A 17,346-nucleotide genomic window follows, 5' to 3' on the forward strand; every position below is an offset into this window, starting at 1 on the left:
TATTAATAGAAAATGATATGCAAAAATCCTATTATCCCAAATGGAGGTTTCCCCGGACACTTCAGTCCAAACACACTGGTTTAGGTAAATCACTGAAACAAGTTTATTAACTACAGAAAGATAGATGTAAAGCAATTTCCAGTATTGAGGCATAAAAGCCAAATTTGTAACAGAATTACGTAATAGGTTATTTTACCTTGATAATAATTTCTTCTTCTTTATAATATATTATAAAGTGGGCAGGTTTACAAGGCCCAACCAGTGTGATTTATATGACAACAGCCACAGTGGAATTTGTTAGTGACATTGGCCTTTTGAAGTAATAGGCCAAGGGGGGAAAACATAAGAAAAAATGTTTTAGCTTTTCCCCTACTATATTATACAGTTGTAATTTTAAAATGAATGTATAAGAGCAATGAAAGCCTTTAAAAGCCTAAGATTATCACAAAATTATGGTAAATTTAGGGCTCAATCTTGCAAGGTGCTGAGCACCCTCCACTTCTTGTACTGTGCTCTGCAGGGTCAGGTTTCTAATGCTATGAAAGGAGCAGTCCTTGACTCTGGCAGTCTTGTAAACTGAAGTCTCTTAAAGAAGAACAAGAAGTACAACACAGTAATTAACAGTGCAAGCTTACATACACCCTCCTACCCAAGTGCTTCAATGTTTAGGAGTGAAAAGGTAGGTTAGTTTCCATACCAGTTCAATCTTTGTGGAGATGCTAATGTTAATGATTGCAATTCAGGAAGGCACTTAAGCACTTTCCTGAGTAGGGTTGAAATTAAGTGACATGCTTAACTTTAAGCACATGCTTAAAACACATTGACTTCTATTTGACATATGCATAAATTTAAGTACATGTGTCATAAATATAAAGGGAAGGGTAATAACCTTTATGTATTCAGTAACATAAAATCCCTCCTGGCCAGAGGTAAAGAATCACTTACCTGTAAGGAGTTAATCAGTTCAATTAACCTAGTTGGCACCTGACCAGAAGACCAATGGGAAAGAAGATACTTTCAAATCTGGGGCAGAGAAGGTTTTGTTGGTGGTCTTTTTGTTGGTTCCCTTTCAGGACAAAGAGAGAGACCAAGCAGGTAAACCAACTCTAACAAGAGCCTGAAATGATACTTCTAAAATTACATACATTGTAAGTAATGGCAAGGAAATGCATTAGATTATCTTTTGTTTTAGCTTGTGAATTTTCCTTATGCTAAGAGGTAATTTTATTCCTGTTTTGTAAGTGGTAATCAAAGTCAGAGGGGAATCCTCTGTGTTTTAAATCTTCTTATAAACCCTGTAAAGTTATCTTCCATCCTGTTTTTGCAGCTGTGAGTCTTACTTTTTAAAAAAAAAAATTCTTCTTTTAAGAACCTGATTGGTTTTTAGTGTCCTAAAAATACAAGGATCTGGTCTGTGCTCACCTTATTAACCTATTTGGTTGGTATATTATTCTCAAGCCTCCCCCCAGGAAAGGGGATGAAGAGGTTTGGGGGGATATTTTTTGGGGGATAGTGCTCCAAGTGGCCCCTCTCTGAATGTTTGTTTAAATCACTTGGTGGTGGCAGCAATACCATCCAAGGACAAAGAAAGGAAATTGTGCCTTGGGGAAGTTTTTAACCTAAGATGGTGAAATATAAGCTAAGGGGGTCTTTCATGTGGGTCCCCAGATTTGTACCTCAGAGTGGGGAGGGAACCCTGACAACATGCTTATGTGCTTCCTGAATAAGGGCAAGTATCATTTATCATGGTAGAGTTGTTTTTGTTTTCGTCTTCTTAATGTGGACACCTTTTCTCCAGGAGCTAACATTCCTAAGATCCAGAAGCCCTTCAAAATTTGCTATGGTGTTTCACTTCACCAAAGCCATATAAGCTACCTTTGAAATCACAGTTTCTTGTATTGAAAACTTCAGAAACAAACATCTGGAAAGACTCTAGTCCATTTGAAAGCCTTTTTTAGAGTCTGTCCAATTTTATCCAATTTCTGGCTTTCAAGTGCTTTAAGGAGTTCAGGCCATGACTTCTTTAAGGTACCAGTTGTGGAGACGGACTGAAGCTGAAACCAGAAGTTAGCAAACCACTGAGATCTAGTATTTTTAGGGATTTTAAATCTTCTAGAATTTTAATTGGTAATTCTATTATTCATTTTAAATGGCCATTATTTAAATGAATTTAGTCTCTAAGGTGCCACAAGGACTCCCCGTTGTTGTTGCTGTTACAGAGTAACATGGCTACCACTCTGAAACCTGTTTAAATTGACTGTAATTAAATAAAAAAAAGTTGTGAAAAATCCCTTATATCAGTTTGTATTCCAGTACGTTAGCTACATTGGCAGTGTATGGCATGACATAATATATACAGTTTAAACATAAGGAATTAGTTAAATCTATTTGTTTAATTGCCAGAGAATTGGCAGTCAGGAGTCGTGGGTTCAGGTCCTGCCTGAGTCTGACAGTCTTACTGGGTGAAATCCTGGCCCTGATGAACTCAATGGAAAGACTTCTATTGACTTCAGTACGGTCAGGATTTCATCCACTGTGTCTCCTGCGGCATGTATTGTAACCTCTGTGCCTCACTGTCCTCATCAGTAAAATAGGACTAATATGCATTAGCTCAGGAAGCTGTCGTGATACTAAATTAATTAATATATGTAAAGCAGTTTGATGTTTCAGATGGAAGGTTTTAAGTGGCAAGTACAATTATCCACCTCAACACTAGGTGGCAGTATAGCAACACATCTCACCTAATTTCTTAACTATTACCATAACACCGGCTCTTAAATTTTCGGAGAGTCGGTATAAAATTACTGTATTTGATCTTTTTAGCATATTACTATTTAACTTATACAATTAACATATCATACTGCCAGTGTGGATACATTTTAATTATTTCCATCTTACACTGCTTACGATACCATTTTATGGGAGACAAAAAACTTTCTTCATAATTAGTCTCCCTATTGTAATTAACTGTAATTAACATTTCCTTTCCAGATTACTTTCCACTGAACAGTCTTTCCTTAGGAAATCCTAGAAAAGATATTCTTTTATTCTATTTGTTTTTGTTCTGTTAATCTTGCCAGACCTCTTCATTTAGTTTAATCCTCTTGTATTTGGGATGAATTTGGAGTTGTTAGTTCTTAAGGAGATTTCTTTTCTTTTTTTTTTAAAACAGATATTCTTTGCAGTAGTCATCCAAACCTTCAATCCTGTCTGTTAATCGCATGTTGGCTATTGCACTGGAATATTTTATTCTTTGATATTTCAGTAAGATGTGTTTTAAGTTGCCATCTGCATCAGAATGACTATATGCCCAAACAGGGGTCCCAGTATTTAACTTTGAAAGCCCTTTCACATTTCTATTGTAATGCAGTCCTGTCTTTGTTGGATTCTTACTAATTTTTGGTGAAGTCTGATTAGAGCTTCACAAAAAAAGTGAATGATGACACCTAACACTGTGAATTTACTTGGTTTCATTATGATCGCTATGCTTGGCCTATATTTGCTGGAAGGTATGCTTTATTGTCCATAATCTATGGTTTCACACTGAAACCATTAAAAATTCTATGATTTGATACTGACAAGGGAGTAATGAACTTGTGGACCTAGCCTGTTAACAGTTGTTCCACCTGGGACAATCTGAGTCCTACTGACCTTTTTGCAGGTGTCTCATGAACTCCATCCGGATACAACAAGTGGAGAATAGTCACTCCCAGCTATCTTCGAGACACCACTGACTTCTGGTGAAAACACCAGATCTTTGGTGATCTTCCAGAAAACACCATCCTAGCCACTATGGATGTAGAAGCTCTCTACACCAACATTCAACACAAAGATGGACTACAAGCCATCAGGAACAGTGTCCCTGATAACGTCACAGCAAACCTGGTGGCTGAACTTTGTGACTTCGTCCTCACCCACAACTATTTCAGATTTAGGGACAATTTATACCTTCAAGTCAGCAGGACTGCTATGGGTACACGTGTGGCCCCACAGTATGCCAACATTTTTATGTCTGACTTAGAAAAACACTTCCTCAGTTCTCATCCCCTAACACCCCAATTCTACTTGCACTGCACTAATGACATCTTCATCATCTAGACCCATGGGTAGGAGGCTCTTGAGGAATTTCACAAGGATTTCAATAATTTCCATCCCACCATCAGTCTCAGCCTGGAACAGTCCACACAAGAGATCCACTTCCTAGACACTACAGTGCAAATAAGTGAAGGTCACATTAACCACCCTATACTGGAAACCTGCTGACCACTATACTTACCTACACGCCTCCAGCTTTCATCCGGACCACATCACATGATCTGTTGTCTACAGCCAAGCTCTAAGATACAATCACATTTGCTCCAATCCCTCAGACAGAGACAAACACCTACAGGATCTCCATCAAGCATTCTTAAAACTACAGTACCCACCTGGGGAAGTGAAGAAACAGATTGACAGAGCCAGAAGGGTACCCAGAAGTCACCTACTACAGGACAGGCCCAACAAAGAAAGTAACAGAATGCCACTAGCCGTCACCTACAGCCACCAACTAAACCCTCTCCAGTGCATCATCAAGGATCTACAACCTATCCTGAAGGATGATCCCTCACTCTCACAAGACCTTGGGAAACAGGCCAGTCCTCACTTACAGACAACCCCTCATTCTGAAGCAAATACTCGCTAGCAACTACACACCACACAGCAAAAATACTAACATAGGAACCAATTCTTCAACAAAAAAACTTCAAAAACAGACTCCAATGAGAAACTGCAGAACTGGAATTAATTTGCAAACTGGACACCATCAAATTAGGCCTAAATAAAGACTGGGAGTGGATGAGTCACTACAAAAACTAATTCCCCTCCTGCTGATACTCACACCTTCTTGTTAACTGTTTGAAATGCGCCACCTTGATTACATTAGCCTCATTAGCACTACAAAAGTGATTTCCACCCCTTCGTGTCAACTGTTGAGAATAGTTCACTTCCACCTTAATTGAATTGGCTCATTAGCACTGACTTCCCCACACTTGGTAAGGCAACTCCCATCTTTTCATATGCTATATATTTATACCTCTCTAGTGTATTTTCTACTCCATGCATCTGATGAAGTTGGTTTTAGCCCACGAAAGCTTGTGCCCAAATACATTTGTTAGTCTCTAAAATGCCACAAGGACATCATTGTTTTTGCTGATACAGATTAACATGGCTACCACTCTGAAACTTTTATAGACAGTAATCTGGGTTTGAACAGATCTGAGGTAGGAAGCACCAAGTTTGGGGAGAAGGCTTGGGCTGGAGATTATTGGGTTTTTATATATTAACTTGTTAGTACAGCCAAACTCCCAAAAAGCCAGGGTAAGTTTTGGCTGGGTTTCATGGTGTTTTGAAGCAGCCTGGGAAACCAGGTGAAACTCAGCAACTTGAACCAAATTTCACTTTGAAATGTTGAGTTCATTTAAATCTGAAACTCAGCTTATAGCCTTGACTCCCCTATAACCAGTGTACATCCCCACTGTAGAGAAGATACACTCTCTTTCTCTCCTCCTCTTGCTTTATCATCTTGAGCAAAAAACTTGTACTCATGTGGTTGGAAACATACTTATCTAGAACTGCTCACTTTTCATTCTTTTTCAGAAGCTTTCCATCTTCCCATCCCCTTCTCCTCTATGTAGAGCTTCAAGGCTCTACCCTTGGCAGGCTTCCCCATATATCCTGGCCATCCGTAACATCTTTATCCCTAGTATCTACAGTGTACATCATTTGTGTGCAGATATTGCTCAATTCCATAACACTCTCAGCATTTTCTATCACCCACTCATATCTGCCTTGACTGTCATCTCCTGAATGCAACCATAATTTCTTATTATTTAATCCTTCATAGAATTAAATCCTTCATGACAAAAAAGAAAAATCTTCTCTTTTGCATTATCTGATTTCACTGTTCCCTATGCTAACTCAGACTGCTTCTAAAGCCAGAAATCTAGGAGGCATCCTTGATCCTCCCACCTCTCTTTATCTTCTACATTCCATTTGTCTATAAAACTCTCTCTAACCTCTTTTGGAAGACTGCCTAAATTTGTCCTTTCCCCTTCTGAAATTCTTGGCCTTGCCATTACCACTTTCCTTCTTGACTAACACAGCTCCTTTTTTATAGTTTTCCTAAATCTCCACTTTGTAAACATCAGAGAATCTAATAGGAGCAAGAGAATAGTGAGTGAAGTGAGAATAGCGTTGGATGTCTCACTGCAGGAAGTCGAATCTTATTACCATTGTCCTCTGTCACTGTTTCTATGTCAATACAAAGCGGGGGGGGGGGACAAAACAAACAAACAAAAACAGCGTGGGACAAAGACACAGCAACCAAACCACAAAGACAAAAGTATAGGATGAAAAAACATTGTGACCAAAACCCTATATATGCAAAAACAATGCAAGTGGAAAACTTAGTTTGCAAAAGCATCACCAACCATAGTATTGCAAAAGAGAAAATAGCAACATTCACTGACTTATTACTGAGTTAATTTATTATATTGTTTTACTAGTTTATCTACTAGATGTTTCTATTGGCAATGTTTTTGCAAAGTATGTATGATTTTTATATGCTTTGTGTCTTTGCTATATTTTGGCTCCTATACTCTTTTTTTCTGGCAAATGTTTTTTTTTTTTTTCTCCTTGCTTTCCACTTAGTTCTTGTGACCCAAGAACTCCTTAATGCCAACTGGCAAGAGGGTTAGAGAAATTTCCTTATTTTATGCACATTCTGGTTCAAAGAATGTCATGTGAGGTCTTAAATAAAAGCTGGAGTCACACTGGTCATTAATGTTGTGAAATGTATGTGCAGATACTATGTAAGGAGTTTTGTATATACACTGAAAATACATTCTCAGAGTCTATATCAAGGTTTGAGTCCCCAGCAGAGTTGACAAAACAGGTTTTCTGTGAGACAAATGTTTGTTCACCTATCTCTTGGTCAAGATGTAAATTAAGCATTATAAGCTTAAACAATGGATGTTCTTTTGCATGTGAAGTCAGCAGGAAAGCAGCACACAGGAAAAACAGCCACAGGTGGTTATCCTGTCTCTGAGTAAAGATAATGAACTTTGGGGGTATAAGTAGAAGGCAAAGAAGACACTCCCTCATCCTGCACATAGAAAATAAGGAGGTCATGTGTTTACATCCATGAAAACAGCATCTCGGCCAACATTGGTTGAAAAGCTGCAAAAGGTTTCGGATGAGCAACTTCTTTAAACTGGAGGGTAACCTAATGTTTAGTCCAGGGATCGGCAACCTTTGGCATGCAGCTTGCGAGGGTAAGCACCCTGGCAGGCCAGGCCGGTTTGTTTACCTGCTGCATCCACAGGTTCGGATGATCATGGCTCCCACTGGCCGCGGTTTGCCGCTCCAGCCAATAGGGGCTGTGAGAAGCCGCGGCCAGCATATCCCTCAGCCCACACCACTTCCTGCACCCCACATTGGCCTGGGACAGCAAACTGCAGCAAGCAGGAGCTGTGATTGGCCGAACCTGCAGACACAGCAAATAAATAAACCGTCCCGACCCGCCAGGGTCCTTACCCTGGCAACCCGTGTGCCAAAGGTTGATGATCCCTGGTTTAGTCTATAAAAATGTTAGATATAAAACTAAATCATAGCATTTGTTCCAATATCCTTCCTCACTATCACTTGAACCTTAAATCTTTGATAATAAACTTATTCTTTTTTTTTCATTATAAATATAGTGAAGAGCTGTGATATTAAGGAAAGTTCTGGTCCTGAGTTGAATCTTGCAAGCTGATAAGTTCTCTGGTCCTTTGGGGACAGCTGTCTGGGTATTTCTTTGAGTAGCTAGTGATATTGGCTGGATATCACAGGAGAACTCTCCAAAGGGATTCAGGAAGTGGGATGCAGCTATTGTTAACCTGCAAGACAAAGTAAGAGCTGGTTTAGCCCACAGGAGAGTGCCTGAGTATCTAAAAGGCTGGTGGTGTTAGGGAGCTAATCCCAGCTAAGCACAAACTAGACTTGCTCATGCTGAAGGCAAGAGATAACAAGGAGATTCACAGTCCTGGATATTCTTGAGAACCATCACAGTTCTACATGGTTTCAATAGCTTTCTGTCCCTCTCCATCTCCATTTCAAATTGCCCTGTTGGTTTTAACTGTCTGTTCACTCTAGTCTTCCAATCTTGGTCTCCTGTCCATCTCCCTCCTAGAACTTTCCACAGTTGGAGGAATTATTTTGTATTGCCCCTTTTCTGAGTCTCTCTTCCACTTCCTGCTGAGTTACCTCCTCTGTATCTCTTTAAAACATTTCTTTCCCTCTTTAGTCTACAGATGACTTTCTCTGTGGCACATATGTCTACTACAGTTTGGTTACTGTAAGTTGTACCAAATAAGCCATTTGCCAGTATGAGTTGGCAAACAACACTCATCTACAAGGTGACTCATCTTTGATATTCCAGTACACTGATACATAGAGTCCCTTTGGCCACCTCTCACTTTCCCCAATATTTTTTAAGTCTGTATTCAGTTACCAACTTGCTCTCACGTTCTGTTTTTCAGTCCATGTTGTCTTCCCTGCTAAATGATTTACTTGTGAATTTTTGGGTGATTCTAAAGAATATCTGAATCCTCACTCACATGTAAATTTTTGGAATTCCTGTTATAAATGATGGCAATGATATGACTTATTTTTCACTCTTCAGTGTACATTGTCATGAACATTATCAGTGACTTTTACATGACTTTTGCCATTTGCTTGTATTGCCTGAACTTAGCCTTCTGTGACATGGAAGAGCCTGACTAACATCTCCCAACCACTAATCAAGTGAGTTATAGAACAAAAAAGACTATTGCTATATATATCACATCTGGCAGCCATTTCTACTGTTGTCTGAAATCATATTCTCCTTGTTATCAAACACAAGACAAAATGATATTTGGAACCCAATTCTCCACTGCATTGCACCTTGTGTAGTCATTTACACCAGTGTAAAATGCTATTAGATCAGAAGAGTAGCATTTGTACCCACTTTGCACAGGTGTAAATGACCATACAAGGTGCATTGTAGTGGAGAATCAAGTTTTTTTTATTTTCTGGATAAATTACATTATTCTAATGTTTCCTCAAATTATATCATGAAACAATCCTTCAGATTTTCTGTTTTCTTAGTTTTTCAGCATACAAAAGTGTGCTTCCTCTGATAATCATAGTCCAAGTTAAAATTGTTAATGTAAACTTCATACAGTAACAACAACAAACACTTAACTTTATCCTCCAAAACTGAGCTATATGCTGGTTGAATAGTGATCTTGTGTACAAGCATTGCTGACTTGGAAATTCCTTCCATAGCTTCCTACAACACATCATGTTATAGGCAGAGAAGAATTTAGATTGACTTCTGCTGCTCCACAGTCAATTGGGGGACATGTCTGTTGATTTTTCTAAAATATCTACAAAAAGAACAGGAGTACTTGTGGCACCTTAGAGACTAGCAAATTTATTTGAGCATAAGCTTTCATGGGCTACAGCCCACTTCATCAGAAATATCTAAAATTTCTTCTTTGAGTGCTTGCTCATATTGATTCCAATTAGGTGTGTGCGTGCCGCGTGCACGCTCATCGGAAGATTTTTACCCTGGCAACACTTGGTGGGTCGGCTGGGCACCCCCTGGAGTGGCGCCACTATGGCGCTGGATATATACCCCTGCCGACCCAATGGCCCTTCCATTCCTTCTTATCGCCCGTGTCAATCATTGGAACAGTGGAGCGTGGCTTAGCTGATCTCTACCTCCCTAGCTACTCGTAGTTCTTTTATTAGTTCTCGTTTATACAATTAGTTTTATTCATTCTTTGTTATAGTTAGTGTATATAGTTGAGAGGGGTTTGGGGATTAGCCCCTTCTGCGCACCTGGTACCGGACCCCATGCCCAGTTTACCGGGCTTCAAACCGTGCTCGACCTGCCACAGGCCAATGCCAACAGGAGATCCCCACGACTCTTGCCTTAAGTGCCTCGGGGAATCCCACCTCTTGGATAAGTGCCGGATCTGTAAGGCCTTTAAGCCCAAGACGAAGAAGGAGCGGAACTTTTGTCTGAAACAGCTCCTGATGGAGGCAGCTCTTACTCTTCCTCCCTTGGCACCGAGCGCTGGACAGTCCGCATCAGGCAGACACGTCTCTTCGGCACCGGATCAAGCCAGTACTGCTAAGGCCTCTCAGCACCGACCGTCGCCGGCACCGTTGTCTACTCGGCACCGTTCCCTCTCTCTGCGGGTTAAGAAGCATAAGACTCCTGTGGTTTCCATGCCACCTGCACCGCAGTTGGAGCACCTGCCTAAGCCGGACCGCCTGGCACCAACACCTGCTGTGGCACTGACAGCTTCGGCACGGTCGATTCCAGTCCCGCAAGTCCTGTTGAGTCTGGTGCCTGAAAGCTCCCCAGCGCACGCCGTGGTTAAGCTCACAATTCCCTCCACGCCGGAGACCTTTTCTACAGCGAGGGAGCTAATTGCGCTGATGGAGTCCACACTGCCTCAACCCCCGGCACCACCAGTGAGGGTCATTCAATCAATAGGCAAGCCTGCCCTGCTAAGGCCACCCTCTGTCGGCACCATTGAGAGGCACCGATCATGATCACGGTCCCACCGGCACTCTCGATCCCGTCACCAATCCCGGTCCCGACGCCGCTCGCAGTCCCAGCACCGCTCTCCATCTCGGTACCGGTCACACTCACGGCACCGCTCACCGTCCCGTTTGCCGGCCCAATACTCTCGGCACCGATCCAGCTCCCAGTACCGTTCCCAGCACCGCACTTCGCAGCCGCTCCAGACGTCAAGCCTCCAGATCCCGGTTGACCTCTCCCGGCGCCGCTCCGGTCGCAGGTCCCGGTCTCGTTCCCAGTACCGATATGGCCACACAGGGAGAGGTCGTTTAGGGATGGAGACCCTTCCCAGGGTTTTTCAGCGCCTCCTTGGCCATCTCGTCACACATCTGTGTCATCTCACGCGGACAGTGCTCAGATGTGCCCGGCCGTGTCTTCCAAGAGACCCAGGCCCAGGAACAGGGACCTCATCAGTGGTCATTCTGGATACCTTGGGCATACCATCAAGCCCAAGGTGCGGCTCCAATGCCATCCCGCTCGCACCATCGAAACACCGGGTGCCAGAGGCAACGGTCAGCCGCCCCTCTCCCACGGGTACAAAGGAGGCTCTCATTCAGCTGGCAGTGTCTCAAGTTCCACCTGAGACTGATGTTACTCAAGAACAGGAGCCCATGCAGGACCCTCTTGTCCCTGGCCTTTCCTCTTCCTCCTCTCCAGATGAAGTGGTGGCGGGGACATCCTCCTCGGGCCCTCCTCCAATTGATCTTCGGGCACATCAGGACCTCCTGAGGCGGGTGGCCCTGAGTATGAATCTTCAGGTGGAGGAGGTCACGGAGATAGAGGATCCAGTGGTGGATATCCTGTCAGCTGACACTCCTACAAGAGTGGCCTTGCCGTTTATCCATACGATACAAGCAAACACCGATACCATCTGGCAATCTCCAGCATCTATTAAGCCCACGGCCAGGGGAGTTGAGCGGAAGTACATGGTACCCTCTAAGGGGTATGAGTACCTATACGTGCACCCTCCTCCCTGCTCCCTTGTTGTGCAATCAGTCAATGAAAGGGAATGCCATGGCCAGCAAGCTCCTGTTCCAAAATCCAAGGAGGCTAGGCACATGGACTTATTGGGCCGCAAGGTATACTCTACTGGGGGTCTCCAACTCAGGGTGGCAAACCAGCAAGCCATGCTCAGCCGGTACAATTATAACACCTGGACGGCGGTTGAGAAATTCAAGGAGTTCATTCCCCAAGACTCCCACCCAGAGTTTGCTGCCCTTTTGGAGGAAGGGAAGAAGGTGGCGAGAACATCTCTCCAGGCCTCCCTAGACGCAGCTGACTCTGCAGCCAGGGCCCTGGCTTCAGATGCCGCCATGAGGCGGATATCATGGCTTCAGGTGTCAGGCCTTCCACCTGAGTTACAAACCACCATACAGGACCTGCCCTTTGACGGTCAAGGCCTATTCTCTGAAAAGACTGACCCCAGGCTGCAGAGCCTTAAGGACAACAGGGTCATCATGTGCACACCCCGGTGACTCAGTGCAGGTCCTTCTGTCCCCAGCCTCACCACCCTTATCACCTGCCTAGACCAAGATAGGACTTCGGCAGAGGCGCAGCCGAGGCAATCATAGACAGCGGTCTGGACCCCAAGGGCTCCAGAATCAGGGTCCCTCCAAACCGCCTACGGGGCCAAAGCCAAACTTTTGAAGGTGCACCCGAGGACGGCATACCAGTTCCTTTCCAGGATCCTTTCTCTCCTTTTTTCAACCGCCTCTCCTTTTTCCTCCCTGCGTGGTCCCAGCTAACTTCAGATCATTGGGTCCTACACATGGTGGAACTTGGGTACCACATCTAGTTTATTTCACCCCCCCGTTCTTCCCCCCCCACCCTCATCCCTCTTCAGGGACCCCTCTCACGAGCAATTCCTCTTACAAGAGGTGTGGACGCTTCTTACCATGGGAGGCATAGAGGAAGTACCAGAAGACGAAAGGGAGAAGGGGTTCTACTCCCGCTATTTCCTAATCCCCAAGGCGAAGGGAGATCTCAGACCTACCCTAGACCTGCGAGAACTCAACAAATTCATGATAAAGTTGAAGTTCCGCATGGTATCCCTGGGGACCATCATCTCATCCTTGGATCCCGGAGACTGGTATGCCGCCCTCAACATGAAGGACGCATATTTTCACATCGCCATTTATCCTCCACACAGGCAGTACCTCTGGTTTGTAGCCAACTGTCAGCATTTCCAGTTTACGGTCCTACCGTTTGGCCTCTCTACAGCACCGAGAGTATCCACAAAGTGCATGGCTGTAGTTGCCACCTCCCGCCACCGCCGCTGGATACACGTCTTTCCATATCTGGACGATTGACTCATCCAAGGGACCTCCAAGACACAAGTCACCCATCATGTAGGCATCGTCAGGGACCTATTCATACATCTAGGCCTGCTGATCAATACAGAGAAATCCACTCTGGTTCCCACACAGAGGATAGACTTCATTGGGGCCATCTTGGACTCCAGTCTCATCAGAGCCTGCTTACCACCAACTCGGTTTCAGGCGATGGTAACAATTTTATCCAAAGCCTACAGATCTTCCCAACAACTTCGGCTCGCACTTGTCTCGGTCTCTTGGGCCACATGGCTGCCTGCACGTTCGTGACCAAACACGCCAGGCTACGCCTCCGTCCCCTCCAATCTTGGCTCAACTCGGTATACCACCCGGGCAGACACGCCATAGACATGATAGTCACCATTCCCCCGAGCATCCTAGGCTCCCTCGACTGGTGGCTGACGCCTTCCCTGGTGTGTGCAGGGATGCCGTTCCATCCGCCCCAGCCTTCTATGTCCCTGATGACGGACGCATCATCTCTCAGCTGGGGTGCTCACCTCGGACATCTTCGCACTCAAGGCCTTCGGTCATCTCAGGAGCTGGCCTTGCACATCAATGTCCGAGAGCTGAGAGCAGTCCGCCTTGCGTGCCAGGCGTTTCAACAGCACTTACAAGTCTCAGTGTTCACAGACAACACAACCGCCATGTATTATATAAACAAGCAGGGAGGGGCACGGTCCTCTCCCCTTTGTCAGGAGGCCATCCAACTCTGGGTCTTTTGTATAGCCCACTCGATAGACCTGGTAGCGTCCTTTTTCCCAGGGGTTCGGAACACTCTGGCGGATCGACTCAGCAGATCCTTCCTGTCTCACAAGTGGTCGATTCGTCCAGATGTTGTTTATTCTGTTTTCCGGAAGTGGGGATTTCCCCGCGTAGACCTCTTCGCTTCCCACGAGAACAGGAAATGCCAGATGTTCTGCTCCTTCCAATGCCTCTCCCAGGGCTCTATCTCAGATGCTTTCTTGATGCCACGGACAGGCCAACTGCTTTACGCCTTCCCACTGTTCCCTCTGGTTCACAGGGTCCTGCTAAAGCTCTGCAGGGACGGAGCTTGCTTGATCATGATTGCTCCAGTGTGGCCCAGGCAGCACTGGTACACCATGTTGCTCGACCTCTCGATAGACAACCAATTACCCTGCCTCTTCACCCAGACCTCATAACTCAGGACCACGGCAGACTTCACCACCCAGACCTGCAGTCCCTTCACCTCACAGCATGGCTGCTGTGTGGTTAAGCCAGTCAGAGTTACATTGTTCTGCCTCAGTGCAACAAGTACTCCTGGGTAGCAGGAAACCTTCCACTCGGTCTACGTATCTGGCCAAGTGGAAGCGTTTCTCCTGCTGGTGCGAAACGCAGAATGTCACTCCCACTGAGGTCTCGATCCCCACCATCTTGGACTACCTCTGGTATCTCAAACAGCAGGGCCTAGCGGTATCATCATTGAGGGTGCACTTGGCGGCCATCTCTACCTTCCACCCAGGGGAAAGTGGCTGCTCCATGTTCTCGTACCCTATGGTTTCTAGGTTCCTCAAGGGCTTGGAGTGCCTATACCCCCAAGTACGATGCCCCGCCCCAACCTGGGACCTCAACCTGGTTCTAACCAGACTCATGTCTGCCCCATTTGAGCCATTAGCAACCTGCTCACTACTATACCTGTCGTGGAAGACAGCTTTCCTCATATCCATTACATCGGCCAGACGAGTCTCTGAGCTTTGGGCTCTCGTGGTGGACCCACCATATACTGTGTTTCACAAGGACAAGGTGCAGTTGCGACCACACCTGGCGTTCCTTCCTATAGTGGTTTCGGCCTTTCATGTCAACCAGGATATCTTCCTTCTGGTCTTCTTCCCAAAGCCACATTCATCACGACAGGAGCAATAATTGCACTCCCTTGACGTCCGTAGAGCGCTTGCATTTTATATCGAGCGGACAAAACCCTTTCGTAAAACACCCCAACTCTTCATCGCGGTGGCAGACCGAATGACGGGCCTACCTGTCTCCTCCCAGAGGATCTCATCTTGGGTGATGGCGTGCATCCGTATTTGTTATGACTTGCCTCATGTTCCCTTGAACCACCTCACCGCTCATTCTACCAGAGCTCAGGCTTCATCTGCCGCCTTCCTGGCTCATGTACCCATCAGGCGATATGTCGCGCAGCTACCTGGTCCTCGGTCCACACCTTTGCCTCTCATTATGCTCTGGTTCAACAGTCCAGAGATGATGCAGCCTTTGGCTCAGCAGTTTTGCATTCTGCAACATCTCACTCCGACCCCACTGCCTAGGTAAGGCTTGGGAATCATCTAATTGGAATCGATATGAGCAAGCACTCGAAGAAGAAAAGACAGTTACTCACCTTTGTAACTGTTGTTCTTCGAGATGTGTTGCTCATATCCATTCCAAACCCGCCCTCCTTCCCCTCTGTCGGAGTAGCCGGCAAGAAGAAACTGAAGGGCCGTTGGGTCGGCAGGGGTATATATCCAGCACCATAGCGGCACCACTCCAGGGGGCGCCCAGCCAACCCACAAGTGTTGCTAGGGTAAAAATCTTCCGACGAGCATGCATGTGGTGCGCGCACACCTAATTAGAATGGATATGAGAAACACATCTCAAAGAACAACAGTTACAAAGGTGAGTAACCGTCTTATCTATTTAGCCCAGATGTTTCACTTTAAAAAAAAAAAAGAAGTACAATAGAATCACTGGGTGACATAGTAAAATATAATGGACTAGTTGTAAAATTACATGCCTGCAGATACACACAAAATAATAATAAAGGTTCCTAGGCAGTCTAAGTGCAGTAGTACCTTCAATGTAGATGAAAGCTATTCCATTTGTTTCTATCTGCTAGACTATGTTTGATCAGATTTGCTGACCAAAGCCTGTCAAAGGCATTAAGAACTTAGGAACCGCTGTACCGGGTCAGACCAAAGGTCCATCTAGCCCAGTATCCTGTCTACTGACAGTGGCCAATGCCAGGTGCCCCAGAGGGAGTGGACCTAACAGACATTGATCAAGTGATCTCTCTCCTGTCATCCATCTCCATCCTCTGACAGACAGAGGCCAGGGACACCATTCCTTACCCATCCTGGCTAATAGCCATTTATGGACTTAACCACCATGAATTTATCCAGTTCTCTTTTAAACGCTGTTATAGTCCCAGCCTTCACAACCTCCTCAGATAAGGAGTCCCACAAGTTGACTGTGCGCTGCGTGAAGAACTTCCTTTTATTTGTTTTAAACCTGATGCCTATTAATTTCATTTGGTGACCCCTAGTTCTTGTATTATGGGAATAAGTAAATAACTTTTCCTTATCCACTTTCTCCACATCACTCATGATTTTATATACCTCTATCATATCCCCCCTTAGTCTCCTCTTTTCCAAGCTGAAGAGTCCTAGCCTCTTTAATCTTTCCTCATATGGGACCCTCTCCAAACCCCTAATCATTTTAGTTGCCCTTTTCTGAACTTTTTCTAGTGCCAGTATATCTTTTTTGAGGTGAGGAAACCACATCTGTACACAGTATTCGAGATGCGGGTGTACCATGGATTTATATAAGGGCAATAAGATATTCTCAGTCTTATTCTCTATCCCCTTTTTAATTATTCCTAACATCCTGTTTGCTTTTTTGACCGCCTCTGCACACTGTGTGGACATCTTCAGAGAACTGTCCACGATGACTCCAATATCTTTTTCCTGAAAAAGATCACTTTCACTTTCACATTCACTTCCATCGAGTAATGACTGCATTGCAGTTATGAACTTCAGAACCCTGTTTGGAGAGGAAGAGAGATGGCCTGGTCTTCTTTTAGAGTCACCCTGTGAAGAAAGACTTTTGTGCCAAAAGCACTTTAGTGGATTGACTGTTTTATTCTCATATATCATCATCCGGGCAGACATTTCAAACAAGAAAATCACTACTACCTATAACTTAATAAAGATAGGATTCTTCAATTTCATATATTATCAAGGGTCAGAGTTCTGATTTCTGTTTTTAAAAATACCAGTACGTATTTACAATGTCACCATGCCCCTTAGCCAGAAAGGAGGAAAAAGCTCTTTGCCCCCATATATCTGTTGTTTTTAGGGCCCATCTATAAGGTGTTGTGCAGTCATCACTGGAATCCAGGAAGCTGAGAATGCCCAATATTTATCTCTCTGTGGGAAAATATCATCTCTTCTTTTGAATGGAAACATTGCTGGACAATTCGAAAGGAAAGTTTAACTAACAAAGAATGGTAAAGGTCTACTAGGAAAATATATTTTCATAGCATAAAACACAGTATTCTTTTTTACACTTATTCCTTCATCATGCTTTTTGGCTTACTGTTTTTAATGAGTATCTGTATATTTGAAGGTC

This window comes from Gopherus evgoodei, chromosome 3, assembly GCF_007399415.2.
Source record: "Gopherus evgoodei ecotype Sinaloan lineage chromosome 3, rGopEvg1_v1.p, whole genome shotgun sequence".
NCBI classification, from domain to species: domain Eukaryota; kingdom Metazoa; phylum Chordata; order Testudines; family Testudinidae; genus Gopherus; species Gopherus evgoodei.